Here is a 21,834-nt window from a genome sequence, read left to right as displayed (position 1 = left end):
TGACTGACCGACAGTCTGTGTTGGGAAACATGTCCTGATGCTCTATAGATTTTTAAAAAGCAAGGGCTCCAATGTTTTCTTCCTACCTCAAGCATGGTAAATCCAAGCCATTCACCTTAGGATAGGGGGAACTTAATGTATTCTTCCCAAAGTTCTGGTGGTTTCCTGCCTCTTAGAATGGAAGAATGGTGCTTCTTGCCCTGACATTATCATGTTCTAATACCCCTTACAGAGTCCTGCATGCTTTCCTAACGGCAGCCCCTTTCCCCCTTTGCTTACAAATAGAAGGGACTTGAATCATGAAATAACATACCTACTCCCACCAGGGCACCTAGCAAAGGAATAGAATTTAAATGTGTAGATGCAGATACCAAGGATAAACAAGTGAAGAAGGCCTTCTCTTCTGGATATACGCTTCTTCAAGTTTGGATATACACTTCTTCAAGTTCTCTTCAACATTCTGTTTTTTGCTATCTGCATCATAAGGCCTGCTGTCAATTTTAGATTGTTCACCCACTGCATGGGTGGCCATCACCTAGATTTTTTTTAAATTGTATGGTCTGCACAGTAGCACTCCTCTGTTCCATCAGCCTGAGCAATCTTTCAGCACATGTCCTGCAGATGTGCCTTTTAACTTCAGACTTCTATTATTGTTTTTTGTCCTAAGCATAATCTTCAACCTGCTGTTTCTCTAACTTGTCTTAGCTAAATTCATCTTCAGTCTTACCTTTTTAATTCTTAATTTAGTTTAGTTAATTTAGTGGGCACCGGTCCCGCCCCTGGGGCAGAGGGCAGATCGGACTGAACCCAAGGGGGCGCTAAGTTGTTGTTTCTTCCTGAAAGGGGGGTGGTAGGCCAAATAAGTTTGGGAACCTCTGGTTTAGTTCTTCCAGGATTTATTTTAGCTATTATGACTGTATCAACATATCGTAGATCCTCCGTTAACATTAATTCCCCTTTCTGGCCAATAAAGCTTTTAAAACACATCTTTCAAGGCAAGCGTAAATTAGCTGAGGTCATAAGTTATCTCCTTGTCTTATGCCTCTTTTCAAATGTACTGGATTAGTATTTATATGGAGATGATAAGTTGCTGCCTTGTCTGCTATTTCTTGTAGTAGCTGGTTGCATCTGATATCAATTCTGCAATTTTGTAATGGCCACTGTAATGTCCAGGTTTCAATAGTATCAAGTCTTTTTCCTAGTCAATGAATCCAATATATATAGGTATAGTGGTCACATTTTTCTATCAGCATTTTCATGGTTAATAGATCTGCTGTAGAATATGCTGCCAAACACATAAACTTCATACAGTGGTACCTCAGGTTACAGATGCTTCAGGTTACAGACTCCGCTAACCCAGAAACAGTACCTCGGGTTAAGAACTTTGCTTCAGGATGAGAACAAAAATCGTGCTCTGGCAGTGCGGTGGCAGCAGGAGGCCCCATTAGCTAAAGTGGTGCTTCAGGTTAAGAACAGTTTCAGGTTAAGAACAGACCTCCGGAACAAATTAAGTACTTCTTAGGTACCATTTCAGAGGTACCACTGTATTTGACTTACATATAATGGGTTGGATCCAAAGGTGCCTTCCATGTCCTTTCATGCAAAATTGGGACATAATTTCTGTCAACTCTCCCCTCCTGGCTAGCCCACACCCTCTCGTGTTACTGACAAAGTTTCTTGATTCTCAGCAACAGCTTTTTGTGTAGCTCTGGTGGCCATAATACTGGGTAGAGAAAGTTCCATTGTTAAAGTTTCCAAATTTCAGACAATATAAGAAGTGCTACTAGATTAGCCTGAAGTGGTCTGCATCTATTAACACTTATTTTTACTATGTATGTAAGGTGGTGGTGGTTCAATTTAACAAGAGCAATGAAGCAAGGTAAAATGTTATCTTTCACTCAGTGTTCAAAACTCCCATTGTTCTAGGCCAGGCATAGGAAACTTGGCCCTCCAGACGTTTTGGGACTTTCACTCCCATCATCCCTGACCACTGGTCCTGTTAGCTAGGGATGATGGGAGTTGTAGTCCCAAAACATCTGGAGGGATGAGTTTGGGGATGCCTGTTCTAGGCACATTTTGCGACAGGGAATTTCATTAGCATGAGCAATTTCTGAGCTCCGGGCGCAGTACTGCGCCTAGGATTTTGGATTTAAACTACAGAGTAGAAGTAAAGAAGGACCTTTTTCTGCCTCCCTACTTCAAGCTACTCTTTGAAGCCTGGAGAAGAGACCCTGTTAAGAATATTAGGGGGGTGGGCAGGGAAAGGACAAGACCATGTGAAAAATGAACATAATATTTAGTTGCAGTTCATTCATTTTCAGCTTTGCATTCCTGTTATTAAAAAAACCGCATAGACATTCCGTAGTTGGGCCCATAACCTAAGTTTAAGGTGCCATTTAGCTCCTAGCTTTCCTACTTCAGTTTCTAACACTGCTTTCACTACAGCAGGAGTGAGAAACCTTCCAGATGTACTTGGACTCCCAACTCCATTTAGTCCCAGCCAACTTGGTCAATCATCAGAAGATGGTGGGAATTACTGGCTAGATACATCTGGAGGGATGTTGGGACGTGGGTGCCGCTGTGGGTTAAACCACAGAGCCTAGGACTTGCCGATCGCATGGTCGGTGGTTAGAATCCCCGCGGCGGGGTGAACTCCCGTCTTTCGGTCCCAGCTCCTGCCCACCTAGCAGTTCGAAAGCACCCCTAAGTGCAAGTAGATAAATAGGTACCGCTTTATAGCAGGAAGGTAAATGGCGTTTCCGTGTGCTGCGCTGGTGCTGGCTCGCCAGAGGAGCTTCGTCACGCTGGCCACGTGACCCGGAAGTGTCTCCGGACGGTGCTGGCCCCCGGCCTCTTGAGTGAGATGGGCGCGCAACCCTAGAGTCGGACACGACTGGCCCGTACGGTCAGGGGTACCTTTAACATCTGGAGGGCTATAGGTTCCCCATCCCTACATTGGAGTTTAGAGCAGCTAGTTCATCCAATAAGATATTAATCTATGTTAAGACATTTTTAAACAAAATGCTGACATCACATTACTTGTCATGATATAAACAAATCGTGTCTTCTGTTGGAGAGTTCAGTTTTCTAGTCTAGTAGGTTTTTTGGGGGGGTCACCTTGAAACAAATATAACATTCTGATATAAATGTGAATCACTGTGTTTTATAGTTATTGATCCAGAAAGGCATATAATACCAGTCTTTTGTGTACTTAAGTCAGTGCAACTTCTCACATGTGTAACAGTTAAAATATGTGCAGCAATACTTGGATGAAAGCCAAAGCTGCTTATGTAAAAGCATGAAAACACATTTGCTGAGTTTTGCAAAGCAAACATAAAGGAGATAAAGAAGTAATATATTACTTTACCTAGCTTGGCTCAATCTTATCCAACTGAGGAAAGTTTCATAGACTCGCAGAATTGTAGAGATGGAAGGGACCCTTACCCAATCCAACCCAGTGCAGAGCAAGAACCTCAACTAAAGCATCCATGACAGATGGCCATCCAATCTCTGCTTTAAAACCTCCAATGTTGATATTTGATATTTAACTAAATTGTAGGTGCTGACAAGATACTCAAATTTATTTTAATTTATACTACCTTTTTATTTAGACAACATTTCAATTTCAAACTGATCTTATAAACACAAGGAGGTACTTTTGTTCAACGTTTATTAAACTAGAGAGTTATCTGTTCCAAAGAAACTTTTATCTGGTCATATTTGACACCGCATTTCATTTCCAGAGTTTCTTTTGAATACTAGCCTTTGTAGAAATTCGGATGCAAAGCAAAGTATAGGCTCAAGGGATCAGGAGGAATAAATGGGGAGATGTGGGGAGGAAGAAAGATCAGCATTAAAGGCAAAGACCAAAGATGGAGGATGTGTCCCTAGTTTGCAATCAACGTTCAAGTGATATTTCTGATTGACTGCTTTAAGGGGTCAGGGAAATCCTTTCTGGGTGAAGCAGGGCTCAAGCTGGCAAGTCTTCTCTTATGTCTGGGTTAAAGCTACAGCTACTGATTACCTTGGGATGCTCAGGTGCCCTTTAGATGTAGCAATGTGGTTAGCTACTTTCCCATGAAGTGATCCCACATGAATGGGATGATGCAACCATATAGATAGGACTAATCATTGAGTCTTCACCACAACATTGGATTCCAAGACCCACATGATAAGCCACACCGCCATATCATTCAGACACAGCTCCTAGATATCACGTCACCTAAAGGAGAAGCAGCTCCAGATACTCTATGTAGACTTGAAATAGAGACAAAAGCTTACTGACATTCAAAAGCAAGCACCAATTACCGAAAAGAACAAAGGCAGTGGGATCCACCTGCTTTTCACAAATGTGCTACTTAAGTTATCAGTGTTATACTGTCTTGCTTAATTTAGTATTCCAGAAACAGAAATATGAGATGTCTGACCTTATGACTATTTTGCTAAACAATTAGGATCACTGTACTGACATCAAGAAACGAATGCTTTAATTCATTGGGATAAGGAACATACCCAGGACACCAGGGCATGCAACTGGCTGAGAAACGATGCTCTCATCATTAACATGTTGCTTTCTAAGCAGTAGTACTGACTAAATAGGAGTAGCAGATAAAACTGATGGAATGTGCGGATTGAATAATAGAAGCAGGAAAATTAATTAAAATGAAATTAGATATAGGGGGAATTTAAAGGGGGATTGAGCTTTTTGAATATGTAGTTAAATAAAGAAAACTAAAATAAACCATGGAAAAAGGGGAACGGAAGTAATGAAATGCTCTTATGTAACCTGTTGTTTGTTGTAAAAGAGAAAATGATAAATAAAATACTATTAAAAATGTTGCTTTCTAGCCATCATGGAGCCAGCTACATCAAAAGAAACCTAAGTTGTTATAGGTGTCAGTATCCACTCAGAATGGCATAACAAAGCACAAAACAGACAAACAACCCTACTTACCTCCCACACAGCATACTGCGGTGGCTACAGCAGTACACCATTATTGCAAGTCTTTACATCAATAAAACTCGATTTAAGTGGTGTGTGCCCCCCCCCCGAAAAAACCCCTGAACTATGCAATGCATGCAACACCACCTCAAAAGTACCCATGGCTGCCGTTTCTTATGAAAGCTGCCACCCTATTTTTACCTGGAAGTCCCACTGACGTTCACCTTAGTTCATATGTATAGGTTTGCACTGTAAAGCAGGAAACATTTATGTACTGCATTCTTTGCTGCCAAAGCTGTGTCCAAAGCAGTGAACATATAAAAATAATTAGTGTGATTACATCAGTAAAATAATTTAAAACACCATCAACAGCAATTAAAACAGTTTAAAAAAAGGATCCACAACAGCATCCATAATGTGAGCCACTGTGGTATACACCAGAGAACTGGACTTTGGTTAGAGTGTTTTAGGTTCATATCCCTATTCAGATAAGAAATTTCCTGGGTGACCTTAAGTTATCTCTCAGCCTAACATATCTCATTGGCCAGATACAAGATCTTATTGATTATTTAAAGTACATTGTTTGGAATCAATATGAGGCAGCTCACAAAAGATCCAAACACAAAATGATAATATAAAAAAAAATTAAAAAGAAAATATTAAGAACTAAAACAGCAGCAGAAATAGACATCCAATCACTAGTTAGCACTAAGTAGCCTCCCGAAGGTCAAAGACTCTAAACCAACCATTAAAAGACCAGAGAAATGGCCAAAGACACTGCCCAAAGATAAAGATGTCAGGCCATCACACTAAAGCAAGAAGCTGCGACAAAAGTGATGATGATGCCAAAGCTAGATAAGATTGTGGCTATGTAAGGGCTTCTTAAAGCAACCAATGCTTTGAACTCTGTCCAGATTTAGGCAACCAATGAAGCTGAGCCAAAGTAAGAGGAAAACACTCTACGCAGCTTGCTCTTCGCTGCATTCTGCAACAGCTTCCAGACTAACATTTTACAGTTTGCATGTTTAAAACTGTTTTTCAAAAATTAATTCTTTGGGATATATCAAATGAACACAGGAAGCTTCCTTATAGAGAGTCTAATCACTGGTGCATCTAGTACAGTACTATCTACAGGTGGCAGTCATTTGAAGTCTGAGAAATAAGGTCGTTGACAGATCTGCCACCGAAGCATTTTAATAGGAGAAGCCATGGACCAGATGTAGGGTCTTCTACATATGACTCATCTGCTCTACCCACAAAATAAGGCCTTTCTAAAGATTTATAATGTAGTTTCATAGCATTTAACCAACTTTGGTTTTCTAATTAGAATTTTATAGAAATATAATCTCAAACCTGACAAATAGAATCATAGAATCATAGAGTTGGAAGAGACCACAAGGGCCATCGAGTCCAACCCCCTGCCAAGCAGGAAACACCATCAGAGCACTCCTGACATATGGTTGTCAAGCCTCTGCTTAAAGACCTCCAAAGAAGGAGACTCCACCACACTCCTTGGCAGCAAATTCCACTGTCGAACAGCTCTTACTGTCAGGAAGTTCTTCCTAATGTTTAGGTGGAATCTTCTTTCTTGTAGTTTGGATCCATTGCTCCGTGTCCGCTTCTCTGGAGCAGCAGAAAACAACCTTTCTCCCTCCTCTATGTGACATCCTTTTATATATTTGAACATGGCTATCATATCACCCAAATAGTCTTAGTAGACCCAAATAGTCTACTAAGATTACTGATTACTAGACTGATGAAGGTACTGAAGTAAATCTAAAATTCTGAGCTCAGTCACTAATCCCCACAAAAAGTAGAAAGTGGACTTGGTTTCCGGTCTCACCAGATTAGGAACCCAGTTCTATACTTCCTTGCTCTACTGGTCAAACTCCTTCCCTCCAATGCAGCACGATTCCCAATCCTGATACAGAACTGCTTGCAGCAGGCATCCCCAACCTGCAGCCCTCCAGATGTTTTGGCCTACAACTCCCATGATCCCTGGCTAACAGGACCAGTGGTCAGGGATGATGGGAATTGTAGTCCAAAACATCTGGAGGGCCGAATGTTGGGGATGCCTGGCTTACAGGTTAGTGGTTTCCACATTAAGGAACATTTGAACCACTTCCCTCACTTTCCTCTAATGATTTGTTGAAGCTGCTATCACATATATATTGTGTTACACCAGAATGAACAATGACCTACCTCACAGGACCGTTGAGAGTAGATGTGAAATTAGCCACTCTCCTAGAACAAGTAATTCATTCTAGACAAGTAGCTAACCAGATCTATGGGCTATCTGTATATATACCAGCTAAGAAAAGATAACAATTCTCAGGAAATGGTTTCTAGACCACAAAAGCTTACATTATAATTAATTTAAGATGTAAAAAAAGGGGGGTGCTGCAACTGACTAAGATAGTGACCCCTCTAGAACTTTTTACCATGACACATGTACACACAGATGGGTAGACTGTTAAACTTTGAACTAATCAGAAGGGCTAGTGGAGAAGATGAATGAGGACAAAGCCCAAAGAATGAATAAAAATGAGCGCCATTAGAGCAGCGTTTCTCCAACTTGGGTATCCAGCTGTTGTTGAACAACAACTCCTATCATTCCTGACCACTGGTCCTGCTAGCTGGGGATGATGGGAGTTGTGGTCCATCAACAGCTTGAGACCCAAATTTGAGAAGCACTGCACTAGGGTTGGTCTTAGACCTGAAAAAGAGGAGTCCCCACAGCAGTGTCACGATGTGGCTTTCAATATAGTCACTATCTTAGTTCCTCAACCACAAAATGGAAAGATTTTCCTAACGCAGGTAGTTCCTTAAGCACACTAGAGAATGTGAGGACTCTTTATAGTAAAGCGTAGGGTGGAATTCTATGCAGTGCTAAATGGAGTATGTGTCCAGGGAACAAGTACACTTGTGCAACAGGACTTTCTTCTCTATCCTCCCCCTGTGCACCTCCTAAAGCTGTTCTGGGGGTTCTACCAACCCTCCAGAGCAGGCTTAGGGGGAGGAGAAGAGAGATAGTTCTGCTGCAGGACTGGACCTTGTTCCACAAACACAACAATTTAGCCCAAGACAATTATCACTTAATCCTTAATATAGTTTATGGAAAAGAAGTCAGTAGGATTTGATTGCCATACAGTTGCTTTATAACAGGGAGTGAAAAGCATACGAGCTTTCAACCAGAATAAGCAAAGGCTCTCATAGGGGTTCCGGCAATAAGCCCAGCTCCAGTGGGTGGAAAGTGGTATGATGAGAGTTCTTAAACTATTTTGCCATGTTTAGTATTAGTCTCTAGCTGTCATCTGCATGTATAAATATTCCACCCATCTGGCTCTTGAAAGAAAGCAGAGCCCCAGAGGAAGATTACCTGGCTACGCTATATCCTCACATATCCCCTATATTCTGCCAAACTGTGCTTCTAAGCACAGTACTCATTTCTACTATTTACACAGCTTTATAAAGGGAAAGAAAATCTGACAGCTCAACTACTTCCATTAGGGCTCTTCTAAGGCTCACTCTTCTGAGGAGTGAAATCTTACCTTCACTCTTAGGGACTGACAACGCCTTCAACAGCACAAGCACTGCAGCACTGTCTGCAGACTAAGGGAAAATATGCTAGGTCACATTTTTAAACATTATAACAGTAGTAATTGAAGAGTCTTTTCAACTTCTTTTTCAACCTGAGAACTCAAAACACATGTGAGGAAAATGTCTGTCTACTAGGTTATGGTAATAAGCAGTGCTTTTTCTTGGGGGGACGCAGGGGTATGCATACCCCTAAACATTTTGTGAATCTAAGTTTGGCCTCATTGAGGGGCAGTATTTCAAAATGAGTAGAAAAATGAGTACCCCAAAGCATTTTTTTTCGAGAAAAAGCACTGGTAATAAGAAACTGCTCTCTCCATGTTCCAATATAGATACCTGCTTTAAGAAAACACGTTTGCAGAGTGATTCCTCAATAAGCTGAAGAGATTCAATTCTTGTTTGTGAGGAAATCACATACTCTAACTAGTACATCATAAGATGGGCAATCACCACACTGAAGTAACTATGAAACTTGCTGTTTTCTACAACAAAATCTGAATCATAAACCCAAAATCTGTTTTTAAAAATTATCCCCTTTTATAGAATTATAAAACTATCTGTATTTTAAACTACAAGCACCAGAAAGGTGTATTCTTATCAAATTACTTAAACGCAAGACTGCATAATGGATCCAAAACTTAACAACCAAGTCACAGCTTTTGTGGCTCCCCCGCCCCCCTTTATAGCTAAGAAATGTCTCATGAAATCTGGGGGTGAGAAGGCTAAGCAAAATTTACACTTCACAGGAGATGGGCTTCTGTGTCATATATATGCCCCTCCACAACAACTAAAAGCAGAACACAACAAATATATGCAAACCTGCTTGTGTTGCATAATACACACACACGAACGCACACACACACAGGCTACAGAATTCATAGTTGCTTGGTGCAGAATCTGGAATATTTTTAGCACAAAATAGACAGAGCCAAAATCATAACATGCACCATAAATAACTATAGCATCACTGATCTGTAAAAAAAAAATGCAGACTTGAAAAAATATAATAAATTACCTTTTGCATTTCAATGGGCAATAGTACAGCCCTCTGAAAACAGCCTCTCACACCCACTTCCACTATTCAAAGTATTACAAGAAACGGCACATTTACATAACCCTTTTTTGTTTGGGTTCATTTCCCTTTCCCACACCTTTTTTTTTTCCTTCTAAAAAGAGACAGCAATAGCTGTGTGTGTAGGAAGGCAATCACTGAGGCAGACTGCTTCATAAATATTGCACATCTGAAAGTATATACCTAGCAAAGTGGATGATGCAGGGTGGGGCGCTTTATAAATAGACTCATTTATTAATGGTTCTCTGTGAATGATAGCAGAATGCTTTGCAGGAGGAGGAGAATGTGTGCTTATAACCATTATTAATAAATCCTGGCAGACAGCAAGCTTTTTCGCCCACCACCATCCCTCCAGGGGAAGATACAGACATCCAGCTACGTCATCACCGGATTGGGTTGGCATGAACAATGAACACAGAGGAATCAAATCCCAAACATTTGGCCGCCTTCTCTACACACACACACACACACACACACCTAAAACCTTTCTCTCTGTTTCAGATTGCGGTGCTAAATAAATAAGTTCTGCCAAAATCAAAGAGTCTTCTTCCCTCCCACAAGGAAACACGTAAAGACTTGCCTGTCAGATTTAGCGCCCTGTATATACTAAAGGCTCAGCATATTAGGGTGTTTAAAATAAACTGAATAAAAGAGCATGGTTTTGGCTTAGGAATAACAGAATCAGAGGGCCACCTAGTCCAGCCCCCTGCAATGCAGGAATCTTCAGCCCAACCTGGGGCTCGAACCAACGACTCAAGAGAGCAAGAGTCTCTTTGCTGTACGAACTGACTTACTTTTAAGGCCTCCCAAATTCACGCCCACCCACATACATACATATACTAGTAAGGAAAAGTGGGGGTGGAATTAACTCGCCAACACCAGGAACTGAAGACCTTTAAGTCTTTCTCAGCTACCCTGGTTCCTTTCCCCCTCTGCTGCTGCTTTACCCCCCACTCCCGAGCCCCCGTGCAGGATTTCCGACTGTAAGCTCCTAGGGGCAGATCCGCGCACGGAAACATCCGATTCCCAGAGCCAGTTTGCCACCGTCTCTGCCCCACCCCCAGCTGCTCGTGTTTTAAAATGCGGGGGGGGGGGGGGTCCGCCGGATCTTTTTAGGAGGATTACAACACAGAGAGAGAGAGACGCCTCATCCTCGACGACACGCAGGCCGGGCGCCTCCTCGCCCTTCCTCCCCACTGGCTTCCAGGCCCTCCTCCTGCTCCTGGGCCTTTCTCTCTCCCTCCACCCAGGCGCACCCGAGGCCTCCCTCAGCCACCCTCGGGGCCTCCACTTACCCTACGGGAGAGGGGGCTCTGAGTGGGCGCTCCGAAGCGGCGCAGGGAGGAGGCCTGAGCCAGACCGGGCCGAGCCGGCGAAAGCGGCCTCTCTCGCCTCAGTTCATTCAGACGGGGCGAGACGATGGCGGCGGCGACTGCGGCGAAGGCAGCCGCGGCCGCTGTTTGTGCTGCTGCTGCTGCTGCTCCTCCTGGCTGGCCCTAGCGGGGAGCCGAGCGCTCATCTCGCCCGGCCTCCCCGTCGCCCACCCCTCCCCTCCCGCGCCGCACGCGGGTCTCCCCTCTTCCCCTCGCGGCAACGGCGCCTCACGCGCTTCCCCGTCTTTCCGCACCCGCCTCAACTCCGCTTCAATTCCCTCAGGCGGGCGGGCAACCGAAGCAAGCGAGCGAGCGAGCGAGCAAAGGGTCGCGCACGCGCAAAGAGAACCACCCAGCGCGCGAGGGAGAGGGGAGGAGGAGGAGGACGACGTAAGCGCGGAGCGGAGAAGACGCCGAAAGCGCGAGCTCGCCTCGCCTTGCCACACCGCGCGTGCGCGGGGTGAGTCGGCTGTATAACAAGGCAGGGGGAGGCACGCCCGCGAGAGAGAGAGAGGGGAAAAGGAACTCTCCCGCCGGCCTCCTATGCCTGGCCTGCGTACGTGCCGTGCGTGCGTGCACGCGCAGTTGTCTCCCCCCCCCCTCCCCTACTAAACACGCAAGCACGCACGCCGGCTCGAGCTTGCGCTCCCTGAGCGGCCAATGGGCGCGCGATTTCTAGCCTTTTGCCCCGCCTCTCCCCTCCGTCCGTCCAACCCCAAGCCCGCGTCTCCTTGAGTAGCAGCTTTCGACGGTCGTTGGTCGTTTTTTTCCCTTTCGTACCGCCGGCTGTGGCGCAGCGCGCGGCGAGAGCCCGGATGTTGGGGCTGGCTGAGGAGGGAGGCGAGGCGGAGTTGTTTGCTGAGGCCGGGTGGTTATTACATCACCCTCGTCCCTCAGCAGGCCTTCGTCTTCTCTCAGGGCTGAGGGAAGCTTTGGAAATAGAGAGAGAAAGCGGCCAGGCGGGCGCAGCCCACCATGCGCACCACACTCTTATTAATAGTATTAGTATTTGTACTGTATTAGTATTTACTGGTACTGGTGAAATAAATTTATGGCGGGGGCGGGAATAGCAACCGAAACATTCGCTGCTGTTTACATAATACACGCCGATTTCCCGCCCACCCAGGAGTGAGGGTGCAGCGCGTTCGTCGTGTTTTCTTCGCTAAACGGACACGCATGCACACAAAAATCCCCGATAAAACGTTACTGTAGCCTCTTCCACAGCTTTTGGTAGAGAAAAAACGGGAATATTTGTTCCTGGGGTGCGGGCGAGATTTAAAACACGGCAGACCTCCACTAGAACAAGCAGCCCTACAGAGCAGGTCAGAAATACAAAAGGCTGAGGAAAAGGTAAAAGTGATTTAGGAGGAAAAGCAGCAGGAGCAGAACCACTGCTCAGGAAGGTAGAATAAATAATAGTAATAATACAGGCATATACAGTACATGTGAAAGTATCAGGAGACCCCACTAACTACAAGTGAATTTTATTTTATTTTTTGCCTTAGCGTAGGAGAACTAATGTACCTCAAATCCAGAGGACCACCATTGGAGTTTGTTTATCTAAAAGATTTACCCCTCACTTTTCCTATAAATAGTAAAAGGTGCGACTAAAATCATCACTTGAAACAGTTAAAATGGCTAATTACCGAAGTCAGCACAGCATAAAACAACATTCAAAAAGCATCTGCAGGAGACAGAGCGATGCCTACAAATAAGCAACTCATCTTGAGCCAGCTATTAAATCCAGATGTTAGAAGCCAAAAGCCTTTGAGGGGGGTATTTTGTCATCCACCAAAATTTATAGGGGGAGCCGAGACAAACTTCCCTCAGGAGGGATTTTCAGAGCTGTGTACACAACTATAGACAAGGTCTATCTTTTGTTTCAGCCAATAATGCCCAAATCTTAATGGCTACCAACCCTAATAGCAGGGCCGGCCCAAGACATTTCGGCGCCTGAGGTGAATGAACCACAAAATGGCATCCTTCCTTGCCGCCAGGGAACAAAGGGTGAGTGGTGAATTTGCATTGTGATTTGCTGCACTTCTGGATTCTGCTACCTGAGGTGGTCGCTTCGCCTTGCCTCTTGGGTGGGCCGGCCCTGCCTGATGCCTCTCTTCTACCTCCACTGGCAGAGGCTGTATGCTTTCGAATAGCAGGTGCTGGAAACTGCAAGAGGAGCAAGTTGCAGGTCCTGCTTGCAGGCTTCTGATAGGCATCTGGTTGGCTGCTGTAAGAACAGCAGCCTTTGGTTTACAGTGGTATCACAGTACTTTGAATGTTAGGTGTGAACGTGGCCCCAGTGAGTCCCTAATTTGGAGTAAGATTTGAATCATGAACTTCCAAGCTCTGGATGTATGTCAACAGAGAACATTAATGAGCTCTTGCACATTTCCTCCAGAGGGAAAGGAGAATGTTTCAACCACAGTCCTAAATTATTGGCAGGACTAGTTATACTAGTATTGCCAAAACATAAGAAAAACACAGATCTCCTCTGGTATCTGTGTGTGGATGCATATGAAAGAGATTAAGCGCTGTTCAATAATGTTGTTTCCTTCCCATTAAAACAGCCATGTATGGCTCTGATTTCAGAAGTCCCCAAGCACAGAAAATATTATGGACGTTCCTTTTCCAAACTTGCCTGCTCTGGAGAACTCTTCAAAAGAGGAGGACAGAGTTTTACAACCATCTCTTTGCTATCTTTTAAAAGATTGGTGGCTGTGGGGCCTATAAGCTCCATGCTGCTGTTGCAATGCCAGTTGTGTTGCAATCAACAGCAGAACTAGTCGCTCAGACACCCAGAGCGATGCACATGCCAGGGGGCGGGGCGATCCACCTAGGGGTTCAATCAGCATGGTGGCGATCCGCCCGAGGGGTGACTGGCGCAGCAGTGATCTGCCGAGAGAGGATTTTATCACCCCACCTCTGGGATGACACCCAGGGTGCACCCCCCTTCCTACGCCCCTGGTTGCAGTCATGACAGATACTTATGCAAAATTCTCAGATGCATTGGCTAAAATAGGGTGAAATTATTGAGCAGAATGTGGGCAACTGCAACAGAGGAGGCACACTGACTTTGTAGCCCAAGGCTATGGAACCTCGAGTCTGTGGATCAGCCAGTGAATTGGCCCACAAGGTCATTGCCCCCCTAACTGCCTCCACTTGTCACTCACCTGATGTCATGGGGTGGTATAAGCTGATCAGCAAGTGGTCAGGGGTAAGTCCTGCTGGGCGCTCCCATACCCCCACCCTGTGTGTCTGCTTTGATAGGTGGTGGGATTGTCCACCTATCAGTCATAGAATCAAAGAATTGTAGAGTTGGAAGGGACACCACAGGTCATCTTGTCCAACCCACTGCAATACAGGAATTTCAACTGGATCACAGAATCATTGAATTGTAGAGTGATCAATAGGTAGGTTGGGGCCCCAAACCTGTCAAAATTGGCTTAGAGGGTGGGGAGAGATATATATCTGCCCCTTGACTTTCTGCCATATCCTAAACCTCAGGAGTGGGGAACCTCATGCTCTAGAGATCAATACAGCTACCCAGACATCTCTATCTGGCCCTTGGTCCTTTTCCTGGGTCATGCCTTCTCCTAAAGGCCAGTTCCCAGGCTACACCTCACACCAGCTCTGTTCCAAACCCTTCACGAGTCCTTTGCTGTGGAAACAATAGACGCTTAAATTCTGAAAATGCCTCTTGCTTGCCTGGATGTGTGTATGTGAAGCCTCTGGTTTTTGTATTGCTGGAATGTAGCCTACTGTTCAAAACTAATAGTCACATCTGTTGCTGTGCCCCTTTACCTCTGGCTATGACAAACCTAGACGGCATCTTAAAAAGCAGAGACATCACCTTGCCGACAGAGATCCATATAGTTAGAGCTATGGTTTCCCCAGTAGTGACGTATGGAAGTAAGAGCTGGACCATAAAGAAGGCTGAACGCCAAAGAATTGATGCTTTTGAATTATGGTGCTGGAGGAGACTCTTGAGAGTCCCATGGACTGCAAGAAGATCAAACCTCTCTATTCTGAAGGAAATCAACCCTGAGTGCTCACTGGAAGGACAGATCCTGAAGCTGAGGCACCAATACTTTGGCCACCTCATGAGAAGAGAAGACTCCCTGGAAAAGACCCTGATGTTGGAAAAGATGGAGGGCACAAAGAGAAGGGGACGACAGAGGACGAGATGGTTGGACAGTGTTCTCAAAACTACAAGCATGAGTCTGACCAAACTGTGGGAGGCAGTGAAAGACAGGAGTGCCTGGCATGCTCTGGTCCATGGGGGTCACGAAGAGTCAGACACGACTAAACAACTAAACAACAACAAATGCCCACCATGGACATGTGCCCCTCAGGAAGTTGCCCATACAAGAATGTGGCCTCAAGCTGAAAAATGTTCCCTGTCAGTACTATACTCCTTTAGTGCTTGACATGCTCTGGCAACGGTGCAACTTTACACCAAACTTAGCTCCAGAAATTTGCCACCCATTGCCTGGAGACTTCCAGTAAGAGTCATTATTATTACATAAATGTCTTCATCACTTTACATTCTAAACAATCTAAAAGAAAATAAAAACCAAATCCAGTAAAACATAGTTTCAGGACATTAGGCAACAGAAAGGTCAAGTACCTTAGAAAAGACTACCAAAATAGAGATCAACTACAAAACAAACCACATCTCAATATACAATATAAAAATAAAATATATTATAAAAGAATCTCAAAACAATATACAAAGTGTAGGTAAAAATAAAAGAATACACCAAACAGAGCCCAAACACAAAAAGTAAATAAATCTCAAAATGACATACAAAATAAAAATCAAATACAGTACAAAGTATTAATAATCAGTATTTTTAAAAAGTTTAAAAACAGCATTATACTATTAAATCTGAGAGTCACAGAGAACTAACCAATCACTGTAAAATGAAGATAGCTGACCAGATGCAGCATTGGAACTGAAGTAAATAGTTGCAATTTTTCTCTCCCCCCCCCCGACACTTTCATTGTACAATAGAGAAGCTGTAATTTTATACATTTATAAAGTTATTATTGTATCCATTTCATTTGCTCCTGATTTTTATTTTTTTTCCTTTTGACATCATTATCAAATGCTCATAGTGTTGAACTTATATTATTCTGTTATTGTTCGTCTCCTCTATTGCTTTTGTTGTTCAATAAGAAATTTATTTATCTCTTCATCTCTTCTGACAAGAACTTCAGGCCACTGAGAACTACTCAGTCACTGTGAGGAGGGAGGAAATGAAGGACTGGCATGTCAGTTACCTTGGTTTGACACTTCTCAGAGGATTATGAATACTGCATTGTTTATTTCAATTTTGCAAATGATAAGGGAGGAACCGTAGAGATTTAGAGTGAAAGGAGACAATGCATTTACTAGGTGCTGTTGCAACTCAGCTTGCTTGCAGAACATGTGCCTGGCTTCCTAGAAGGGAGTCTCTTGAGGCATCAGGCAAAAGCTGTGGGGGGTTTTTTGGGGGGGGCAGTGCTTCTTAACATTACTGTTTTCCTTGCATAGTTGAAATCATTGGGCCAACTGCAAAACACTTAAAGGGCTTGGAACTTCTCATGAAACGGAAGTTTTTAGCACAAGAGACTTGTTGGTAAACCTCAGGAGCCTTAGTGAGACCAGGATTCCACTCTCATCTCACCTGTTTGAATACTGATGATACTGATGGCCACAGTGAGTGAGCTGACAGCAATTTGGGCCACAACTGACTGGCAGATGTGAACCAACTAACGTCTGCTGCTGTTCTTGCTGCTTGCAATCACAGCACACATCTGAACATTTGCTGCTGCCAAATGACTTTGCATGTTCTTTTTTTAAAAAAATAAATAATTTTTTTATTCATTTTCCAAACACATAATAAAAAACAAACACAGCACAAAACAAAAACATACAAACACTTAAACATGTATAATTTCATACTCTTATTTTCGTGCACCTTCTTTCCCCTGACTTCCCCATACCTCCCTTTCGCTACATCCTTGTTTTACATTTCTTTAGCAACTCCTCCAGTCAATTAACTTTTTGATTCCCTTTCATTAAATTTTCTTTAACTTATTAGTTACAGCTGTAATTCTCTATTTCGTATTCCTTGACATCTTAACACTCCTCAACTTTACAACAGTTTTTAAGATATATTTTAAATTTCTTCCAATCCTCTTCCACTGTCTCTTTCCCCTGGTCACGGATTCTGCCGGTCATCTCTGCCAGTCCCATGAAGTCAATCACCTTTGTCTGTCATTCTTCCAGAGTAGGTAGTTCTTGCGTCTTCCAATACTTTGCCAGAAGGATTCTTTGCATGTTCTTCATGCTGCCTTTGACTCAAATTAAAATATTTTTGAGCCAATGTGTGTGCAGATGAGAATGTCGGAATACACTATCATATGTGGTGGGAGTGTAAGAAAGTAAAAAGCTTTTGGGAAATGATATATAACGAATTGAAGAAAATGTTTAAGTACACTTTTGTTAAGAAACCAGAAGCGTTTTTACTTGGTATTACAGGGAATGAGATAAATAAGAAAGAAAGGAAGCTATTTTTATATGCAGCGACTGCAGCAAGAATATTGATGGCTCAGAAATGGAAGCAAGAGAAGCTACCTACATTGGAAGAATGGAGATTGAAGATGACGGACTTTGCAGAACTTGATAGACTGACGGGAAGGATCCGAAATCGACGAGACTAAAGATTTATAGAAGATTGGGAAAAGTTTACAGATTATATGCATAAATTAAGTGATAATCAAATAACGCTTGTTTAATGAAGCTCTGTAAAAAGAAATGTTAGAAAATGAGCAAAATAAGATTTAATTTATAAAAATAATAGAAGTAAGGTTTTAGAAATGTGTAAGAAATCAAGAAGGGAAGGAGTATCAGCCAAGTTGAGGGAAGTCAAAAAAGAGAATGGATATAAAAAAGATGTATGAATTGCATAAATTTTATATTGGAAAAAACTGAATAAAAATTATATATAAAAAAGAGAATGTTGGAATACACAACTGTGAAATGTTTATAGAAAACTTGAATCTTACAAAAAATTATTGACTAGAATCTGTCTTTAGTTGCTTCCACAGCAGCGCTGCTAAAGGAATTAAAGCAGATGTTCCACATGGCACTTTAAGATCACAGTATGTTTCAAATCAATGAGGATGGGCTTTGCAGAAGTTCCCTAGTCCAATCCCAGGCACCTCCAGGCAGGGCTTGGAATAAATGTCTAAATGAGACCATGGAGAGCTGAGAACAGCAAAAGCAAGGTGATTTCTCGCACTCCAGATAGGTTCATTCTCAGGGCAAGTACAGAGATAACCAGTGAAGCTCACCACAAAATGCTGAACGAATGGTATTTTTATCTAAACAGATGACTATATATATATTTTGTTTTTCTCAAACAAAATCTGTTCCGAGTGTCAACAGAAACCCTGCCCCGCTCTTGAAGGAGAAGTTACAGTTGTCTTTTTAAAGAGACAGCAGCTCACAGCTCCAGTGTCACATGAGTAGGGTTCCACTTGCATAACAGAACTTGCCCCTTCCTTCCCCTAGTAGCCCTCTGTGCTACCTCAAATCTACAGCAGAGGGTATCTCAACCCTGGCCAGAATGGATCAAACAGAGGACTGCTGGGGGTGGGGAGATAGTTGGAGAGTTGGAAAGGACTCAAAGTGTTAAATTGTGGGCGAACATATCAGACGACACAGCGATTTTTCAAACAGCTCTTGTTTATTCACAGGCCAGAACAGAACTGAACTGAAGGGTTCAGCCAGCCTGCTTATACAGAGCTCCACTACAACGCAACAGTAACCACTTTCTGTAACTATCCAATCACTGAACGTCACTTTCAATCCCTTATTTGCATATGTGGACCTAAGTGAAAACTATCTACAGTATTCCCCTGCTGGCCCAGGGTGAGAACTTCAGTACATAACACAAAGGGTCCTCTAGTCCAACTCTGCAATGCACAGAAAGACGGCTGGATACAACCCAGTAGGATGACAACAACACATTAAAATAAAATCTCATGTACTTATGTTATTTTTGTATCAGATGTTAGAGGAAGTCTAGTATCTCTGGTGAGGGACACGTCATCCTCTAGTTTCCAGGCACAATTCAAAGTGCTGGTTTTGACCTATAAAGCCTTAAATGGCTCAGGACTGCAATACTTGCCTCTCTCCATATAAACCATCCCAGACTCTGCATTCATCATCAGAGGCCCTTCTTCCTCGATGTGAGGTCTGGAGGGTAGCAGCACAATAACAGGTCTTCTCTGTAGTGGCTCCCTGTTCATGGAATGCTCCCTCCAGGGAAGTTTGCCTGGCAGCTTCATTATATATATTTTAGGCGTCAGGCAAAAACATTCCTCTTCAACCAGGCCTTTCACAGAACAATATTCTACAACCTTTTTAAATTTGTCTGTGGGAAGGCGGTGCTTATTATTTTGCTGTTTTGCTTTACTTATTTACTTGTTTTTGTTCTGTATTTTATTTTGTGAACCGTCCTGAGATCTTATGGTGAAGGGTGGTATATAAATCTAATAACTAAATATTAGTTTGTTGACTTTTGGCCCCCACGCTGCGCTCAGCTCTCACCTGTGGCTACTAGAAGCTGCCAGCATGTGACAGCGGCTACACCCTGGGAAATCGTCCAAGAATCATTGCTTATTTAATCGTTACACACTTTGATGGTATGTACAACCTCTGTATCTTCTAATGCTTGATAATGCTTAATAATGTATGAATTCTATATTTTTAGTCATGATATAACAGATTTATATTTGTGATTTCTACACGTCAAATAGTAATCATTGTATTATCAAGTGCCTATATTTATATTATCTAGAACTATTAACAGCTGAGGAAGCCCTTCAGAGTGAAACAAGGAAATATCCGGAAATCTTGTTCTGCCTACCCAGCTGCCTGGGCCAGCCTGCCTGTGTCTACTACCTATAGTTAGCCAACCTCATCAGCTCTATTGTCCATGACATTGCAGGATAAAGGTAAAGGGACCCCTGACCATTAGGTCCAGTCGTGGACGACTCTGGGATTGCGACGCTCATCTCGCTTTATTGGCCGAGGGAGCCGGTGTACAGCTTCTGAGTCATGTGGCCAGCATGACTAAGCCGCTTCTGGCGAACCAGATCAGCGCATGGAAACACCGTTTACCTTCCTGCCGTAAAGGTAAAGGTAAAGGTACCCCTGCCCGTACGAGCCAGTCTTGACAGACTCTGGGGTTGTGCGCCCATCTCACTTAAGAGGCCAGGGGCCAGCGCTGTCCGGAGACACTTCCGGGTCACGTGGCCAGCGTGACATCGCTGCTCTGGCGAGCCAGAGCCACACACGGAAACGCCGTTTACCTTCCCGCTGGTAAGCGGTCCCTATTTATCTACTTGCACCCGGAGGTGCTTTCAAACTGCTAGGTTGGCAGGCGCTGGGACCGAGCAGCGGGAGCGCACCCCGCCGCAGGGATTCGAACCGCCGACCTTTCGATCGGCAAGTCCTAGGCGCTGAGGCTTTAACCCAGAGCGCCACCTGCGTCCCGTAGCGGTACCTATTTATCTACTTGCACTTCGATGTGCTTTCGGACTGCTAGGTTGGCAGGAGCAGGGACCGAGCAACGGGAGCTCACCCCATCGTGGGGATTCGAACTGCCAACCTTCTGATCGGCAAGCCCTAGGCTCTGTGGTTTAACCCACAGCGCCACCCGTGTCCCTTGACAATCCGGGGACCTTTCCTTAATCACATTCGAGGACTGTGTAATGCAAGAATGTATTAAGAAAGGAAGAAATATATCTGCATTGGATTTAATTAAATAGGTTCTATACCTTAAGGATTGTATATGGTGTACATCCTGGTCTTGATTCATATGTTAGGAAGTAACAGGAGAGGAAAGGCATAAGGTGTTGGATCAACCCAGAAGCTGAGTCCAGCTGGCTTAAACAGGTTCTGTTATCCCTTCTGTCAAGGTCATGCTGACTGTTAGTTTAGAATTGCTAGGTTCCCTTCCATACCACCACTTTCTGGCGAAGCAAACATGGAAACTTGTGATACACAGAACATAATTAAACTCTCATGATTCCTCTCTCACGCATGCATGGTTTGGATGCATAATGTTTTGTGCTCTGCTGCAGAATGCCCAGTAGAGGGCGCACAAGTTAACCAGCAGAACATGACCCCAACGCCTACATCATTGGCCAAGACCAGGAATTTGGATCCTATTGTTTGCCAAACCAGTTGCTTGTTCTTCTTTAGGTGTTGGGAATTTCTCCTTTGCAGGATTATGTAGGTGTAGGATTATGCCTCCCAAGAAAGGAGGCAACAACTGCTGGTAGATAAAGGAGCGTCTGCATCACCGCAGTTCAGCCCAGACTTCCCTCACTGTGAGAAGCGAGGTTACAGGGAATCAGGCAGAGGGCCTGCTTGGCAGTGGTGCCTGCCCTGTGGAACACCCTCCTGTCAGATGTCAGATAAACATCTATCTGAATTTTAGAAGAAATCTGAAGGCAGCCCTGTTTTAATGGTTGATGTTTTATTGTGATTTTATATTTGTTGGAAACCACCCAGAGTGGCTGGGGGAACCCAGTCAGATGAGTGGGGTACAAATAATCAGTTTACTACTACTACTGCTTCTTGTGAAAATCATGAAACCTTTTTGTATGTTCCTGGCCAAACTGATCTTCCTGCTTTCATTCATTGCAGCACATTAAGAACTAAGCTTTAATTATGGCATAGGAGTTTATGCATTAGGCTGTGGGCTCTGGTTCAGGAAGGATTATGAATGCAGTATCAAAACTTTGTTTGCCTTGAAGGTGGCACAAGACTCTTTCGTTTCTGAAACTTG

At 43.7% G+C, this 21,834-nt stretch overlaps 1 protein-coding gene across 3 annotated transcripts in view; it reads right to left on the bottom strand.

Moving 5' to 3' along the window:
* The window catches only part of PPM1A (protein phosphatase, Mg2+/Mn2+ dependent 1A), a 35,331-nt gene extending 24,148 nt beyond the window's left edge, over positions 1–11,183 (bottom strand). The window contains exon 1 of one of the 3 annotated variants that reach the window (XM_081914161.1): positions 10,907–11,183. The gene's annotated coding sequence lies outside the window, so the exon portion shown is untranslated. The remainder of the gene's footprint in view (positions 1–10,906) is intronic. The other 2 variants (XM_081914159.1, XM_081914160.1) reach the window with 2 other exon arrangements.
* Between the last annotated feature and the right edge of the window lie 10,651 nt (positions 11,184–21,834).

The sequence above is a fragment of the Podarcis melisellensis genome, assembly GCF_964234715.1.
Source record: "Podarcis melisellensis genome assembly, chromosome: 1".
In the NCBI taxonomy this organism is placed as follows: Eukaryota; Metazoa; Chordata; class Lepidosauria; order Squamata; family Lacertidae; genus Podarcis; species Podarcis melisellensis.
This window is presented reverse-complemented; position numbering and strand designations above follow the sequence as displayed.